The sequence below is a fragment of the Bison bison genome, unplaced genomic scaffold (assembly GCF_000754665.1).
Source record: "Bison bison bison isolate TAMUID 2011002044 unplaced genomic scaffold, Bison_UMD1.0 scf7180017864037, whole genome shotgun sequence".
NCBI lineage: Eukaryota > Metazoa > Chordata > Mammalia > Artiodactyla > Bovidae > Bison > Bison bison.
In genome coordinates, this window is record NW_011494609.1 from 7,391,096 (window position 1) to 7,397,106 (window position 6,011).

General features: G+C 48.3%; 1 protein-coding gene across 1 annotated transcript in view; it reads right to left on the minus strand.

Annotated features, from left to right (window-relative positions):
* Positions 1-1,586, minus strand: part of AGPAT3 (1-acylglycerol-3-phosphate O-acyltransferase 3) — a 64,837-nt gene extending 63,251 nt beyond the window's left edge. Inside the window, exon 1 of the mRNA XM_010834900.1 lies at positions 1,525-1,586. The gene's annotated coding sequence lies outside the window, so the exon portion shown is untranslated. The remainder of the gene's footprint in view (positions 1-1,524) is intronic.
* Positions 1,587-6,011: the final 4,425 nt, after the last annotated feature.

Here is a 6,011-nt window from a genome sequence, read left to right on the forward strand (position 1 = left end):
GAGGTACCCCCACCCCCACCCCAGACTGAGTTCTGAGATCCACGTGGGCCATGGGAGCAGGCAGGGAACGGCATTGTTTCAGCATCAGTACCTAAGAAAGACTAAAGAAAACCTTCTAATCACCTTAAAACTTGTAAGCAAAGCTAATGGAAAACTCATATGAGCTAAAACTGCAGTAAGCTACGTAGGAGAGATGTTGTGTTTGTTTTACCATTCATCAGTGGGCGGGGCGGGGGTGCAGAGCCAGTGACCATCATTGTGCCTGGGGCAGTGTGGCAGGCGGGGTGCTTCTCATGACCACTCAGGCCCCAGGGCCCGAGAATCCACGCAGCCAAGGTCTGAGCGTGCTCCCGGCTTCCCACAGGGCTGGGCCAGGACGCCATGACCAGCACCAGAGTCCACCAGGGCATGGGAGCAGGAGCGGCAGGGACAGGACCACACACCCCTGCCCTCAGAGCAAAGCAATCATCGTGATCCTGTGTCCTTCTCAAAAAACACAGGTAAGACTCGCTGTTCACAGATGGGAAGAGGATTGAATGATGAGGGGTTTTTTAAGTGCTCAGCTAGGAGCCAACTTGCAGGAAAACAGAGGTAAGAGTGACTGATGAGCCCCCTGCTCCCACCCTTGTCCACCTGCCTCCTCTCTCCACTCATCACACCAGCACACCGTGGTCTGTAACTGCCATTTCTCTGATGACTAAGTCACGCATCTTTTCAGATGTTTATCGTTATTAGACACTCGGGCACCTTTTGAGAGGTGCCGGTTCAAGTCATAAACAGACGATTTGCTTTAACTTTCAGCACTGATGAGTACCAGCTTATTGTGGGGTGGGGGGTGGGGGCGGGGGGTGCTGTATCTTTCCTGTTTCTAAAAACTGTTCCGTTGTATGCAGGTAACTGAACGTCGTTTCTTCTTGTAAACGCTGAGTTAATCTTGTTGGGTGCTTGGTTATCAGTCTGATCTGGGAATTGTCCAGTAGCTGAAGAGCACTGAGTCTCTGACTGGCTGCTCCTCTTCCCGCTCCTGTTCCCAGCCCTCAATGGCTACAGAACTTGAGGCACCGTAACCAGAAACAGGGACTTCCATCTCTGACCTCCCCAGTTCTGTCCTTCCGGGAAAGGCCTGGCTGATGACAGGTGCCGTTGGCCACTCTCCCCCAGAAACAAAGCAGTGCTGACGACACACGGCTGCCGTGCACAGAGCAATGTGCTTCGCTGATCAGAAAGCTCTTGGTGCCCCCCACAGCCCTGCTGGACTCCTTTAGGAAAATCAACCAGCAATGCGTTAAGGCCCAACTGTGCCCACTCCGTCCCTTCAGTGTCACTGAGGCCTGGCCAGCGAGCCTGGCTCTCCAAGCAAGGAACTTCTGTGTCTGCCAATGGAGCCAGGTCCAGAGGACTGGGGTGGGACCCTGTCTGGCTGGGACTGCTCCAGGGGACAGAAATAAACACACGCACACACACAACCGCACATGTGCGCACACACGCGGCTAAAGCATCAGGCACCTCCCTCTCTGGACTCACCGAGGCCCAGGGTCAGCAGGGTCAGCGGAAGAATCGTCCTCGGAGGTTTCTAACTTCAAGGCCTGAAAGTTAAAGACACAACACAGGGGAGTCAGGCAGGATTAGAAAAACGCCAGCAAACGAACTACATGCTGTTACCCTGAAATCAAAAAAGTGCACGTCAGGGAGGCGGACAGTTATGAATGAACTGATTTCCTGATGAACTGAACCGTCCGCTAACTGAGGCAGACACCAGGGACACAGCCTCGCGGGGCCTTTCCGAGAGCTGCTACTATCCTCTGCCTTCTAAGGAGGCCTGACAGATGGCCCATAAATGAACATACCCAGAGAGAGGCAGAGCGCACACCCCAGGAAGGGCTGCAAAGCAATTTCAACCTCCGTGGGGGGCTGGCAGGAGCAGCGGAAGGTGGGCTGCCTCTTGCCTCGGAAGAGGAGCAGAACAGCCTTCAGGTCTCTGGCCTCTGGGCGATGAGGCTCCAGCTCCCAGGACAATGACCGTGCTGACCTCAGCAGCTCTAACCTTCCTCCAAACCCACTAACCCTGCAGACGGGCTCGTCTCCAGGTCAGCCCAGCCCTCCTCCAGTACGGCTTAGCTTGTGATCAAGGAAGCCAAAACCAGGCCTACTGGCTAAGTTTAGTCCTTGTTTTTGTGTGTTTGTTTTAAACACAGGTAAGAGTCACCATTTAAATCATTGTGCTGTGTCCAGCTTGGTGGCCTGAAGAGCATTCACACCGTTGGGCTGCTCTCAGCACCATCCATTCACAGACTTTGTCCATCTTCCCACACTGAACCTCGGCCCCATCACTCGCTCACTGCCCTCCCCCTCCCCAGCCTCTGGCCCTGCCATCCTGCCTGCAGTCCCTGGGACTTGACTCCTCTAGGGACCTCACGTAAGTGGATCACTCCAGTGTTTGTCCTTCTGTGTCTGACTTATGTCATGGAGCATCCTGTCCTCAAGGTTCACTCATGTCGTAGCATGTGTCAGATTTTGTTTTATGCTAAGTTGCTTTAGTCGTGTCCGACTCTTTGCGGCCCCAAGGACAGTAGCCCTCCAGGCTCCTCTGTCCATCGGATTCTCCAGGCAAGAATACTGCAGTGGCATAGTTTTCTTCTGCTTGGGATTTGTGGATCTCTTGAAAATCAGTTTTCATCAAATTTGCAAAATTTTAGCCATTTTTTTCCAAATATTTTTCATCATACATCCTTTTCAATTTCCTATTTTTATCCTTCTTTATGGTTACACTGATGATGTTTTGTTTTTTTTTTTTTTCCTGCCTCTTTCCTATGTTTCATTTTAGAAAGTTTCTGGTGCTATGTCTTCAAGAATACTGATCTTGTGTCTGCAGTGTCTGACCCACTATGAACCCACCCAGTGCAGGGCTTTCCTCTCGAGGAGACTTGGGTCTTTTTTTACACCATTCATTTTCTCCTCATCTTGTGCATAGTTTCTCTGTGTCACTGAACACATGGGCCATATTTATAACAGACATTTTTAACATCCTTCTATCCTGATTCTACCATCTGGATAGCGTGGATCCACCTGGATCTGTTTCTAATTGATTTTTCTCAACTTCTGGGTTACATTTTCCCACCTGTTTGCACGACGAATACTTTCTGCCTGGTTACTAGACACTGTGAACGTGGCGTGTTGGGGGCTGAGTTTGCTGTCATCCCTCAAATATTGTCAGCCTCATTAGTGGATGTCGTTAACTTACTCAGGAGTTGTTCAACTCTCTCCAGGCTTCCTTCAAGGCTTTGTGTCTATGGGTCCTGAGCAGGCTCACGTCTGGGGAGGAGACTACGGCCTTTGAGGACCCTGCTCGAGGCCCTCTGAACTGTGAGGGCTTTCCACCTGGCTGCTGAGTATGCGACTTCACTCACAGCCCACGTGAACTGAGGAAACAGTGATACCCACACTCTTCCAGGTCCCCCGACCTTGGGGGCATCCCCCACACATGCGATGGTCAACACACTAAGCGCGGGATGGGGGTTCTCAGCTTCCTAGAGCTCCTGATTCATGCACTCCTATCCTCTCCAGCATTTCCCCCACAGATTCCAGCCTCCCTGGAGCCCGGGTCGCCAGGCTCCGCCTCCACCACCCTCCCTGTGCTCAGCTGGCAGCTGCAGGGGATGAGCTGAAGGGGGCGCCCCTCCTGGGGGTCACTGTCCAGCACTCCTGCCGTGCGGTGTTTGATGTTACAACCTTACATGCTTCTGTTTGGTTTTTCCTGCTGTTCAACACAGGATGTAAGATCTGGTCCAGGTCACCCCATCATGGCTAGAAGGGGATGTTGGGATCCCGCATTTGCATTCCATTTCTCACTCATCCAAGTGGGCACCACTGCATTTAGTTGAGAGGCGCTGACCATATTGGAGGCAGAGGCTGCAGCCGTATAGAACGGTGACGCTCATGAAGTCTGGAGAGATGACTGGCGACTCTCCTGCACCCAGGCGGATGGAGGGGTGGTCCAGGTGGGTGACAGCACAGGCAGGAGGGTGCGGTCAGAATCAGCGGCAGGGGGCAGGACCTCCCACTCACTGTTCCTGCTCGAAAGCATCACTGGCACTCAGGTACTGGCCGTACAGCCTCGTCAGAGCTCTCTCTACCTTCTAGTACAAGCCCCTAGTCAAATGAGTTATTTGCATATTTTCTCTCATCTAGTGGGTTGTCTTTTCACTTTCTTGATGGCGTTCTTTGAAGCACAAAGACTTTTAATTTTGATGTTAAAAGCCAGAGAAAAAGTCAAATCATCTGCAAAGAAGAGATAGCCTGACAATGGTTTGTTAGCAAACAAAGGATGCCAGAGGCCAGCACACAATGTCCTACTGAAAGGACCCAACAGCCAACCTGGATTCTACAATCGGCAAGCCCATCTCCAGAGCAGCAGGGAAACCCAAACAAAAGTGGGGAAAGCTTGCCACCTCAGAACCTGATGAAAGGCATTTCTAACGCATGTACACTTGAACAGGAACAAGTGAGCTCAGATGGAATGTCAGAGATGCAAAAAGAATAAAGAGCAAAGAAAGAGGCAGGTATGTCTACAAATCTAAATAAGACTAATACTGAGGCTACAGCGGCAAAGGCTAGTGGGTTAAAAAAGTTAAGTATACAAAAACACTCGGAAGGGGTAGTGGGGTGATCTCAGGTCCTTGGGTTACCCCCAAGAGTAAAGTACAAGTTAGTTTTAGACATTTGATAAGTTAGAATGTTGTAATTTCTGGAAAACCATCAAAAGTGCAGAAGAAGTCTATAACTTCCGGTGGTAGAGGTAAAAAAAAAAAAAAAAAAAACGGATCAATAACCAACTCAAAAAAAAGGAGAAGGAAAGAAAAAAGAAACACCGCACAGATAAAATAGTAAAGTATAAGATGGTGGATTTAAACTCACATCCATCTGTAATTACATTTACAACGGCTCTGGTTAAAAAATTCTTAACTGTCAGAATTTTTTAAAAAAGAATATCAAACTTCAATTTAAAATACCATGTTAAAAAAACTACTTTAATTATATTGGGTTGGCCAGAAAGTTTGTTTGGGTTTTTCCATAAGATGTTACAGAAAAACCCAAATGAACTTTCTGGCTGACCCAACATGTATGTGTTTACAAGGTACATCTAAGACTTAAAAATAAAAAAGAGTTAAAAATAAAAGAACAGAAGGAGTACACAAGACAAATACTACCCAGAGGCTCAGCCACACGAATCTCAAACCAAGCCGACTTGCTGGCAAGACGTACTGGTGGGGACAGACGATCACTCCATGTGACACACACGTCAGGCGTGAAGAAGATGCCACGATTTTAAACTGTGTCACTCATAACACAGCCCCAGACACACAAAACAAAAACTGATAGAAATGCAAGAATTAGTAGGCAAATCCACGGTGATGACTGAAGATTCTAACAGACCCACTCTCTGTATTTGGTAAAATAGATAAAATAAATGACTGAAGACACAAGAGTTGGCAAACATGTTCTGGAAAGGGCCAAAGAGTAAATATTTTAGGTTTTTCAGGGCAAATGGTCTCTATTGAAGCTACTCAACCAAGTCATGGTGCAAAAACAGCCACAGCAACACATAAACCAAGGGAGTGGATGTGATCCCGTAAGCATTTATCTCTAGGGGCTGCCCTGTAAGTCCAGTACTTGAGGCTCTGTGCTTCCACTGCAGAGGCCGCAGGCTTGATTCCTGGTAATTAGGGAACCATGATCCCACATGCCATGTGGCATGACCAAAAAATAAAAGTTAAAGCAAAAAAAAAGAATTTATTTCTAGAAATAGGTGGCAAGCCAGATTAAGCCTACGGGCTATACTTTTGCAAAGACCTAATATAGGAGGTTTAAACAACACGATTAATGAACCTACCAAAACTAATCTCACCAATCACAGAATACAGTCTTTTCAAAGATGCACAGAGCATTTCTAAAATGTGACCATAATGCTAGCCATAAAACAGGTCTTAACAAATTTCAAAAGACAGGCATCA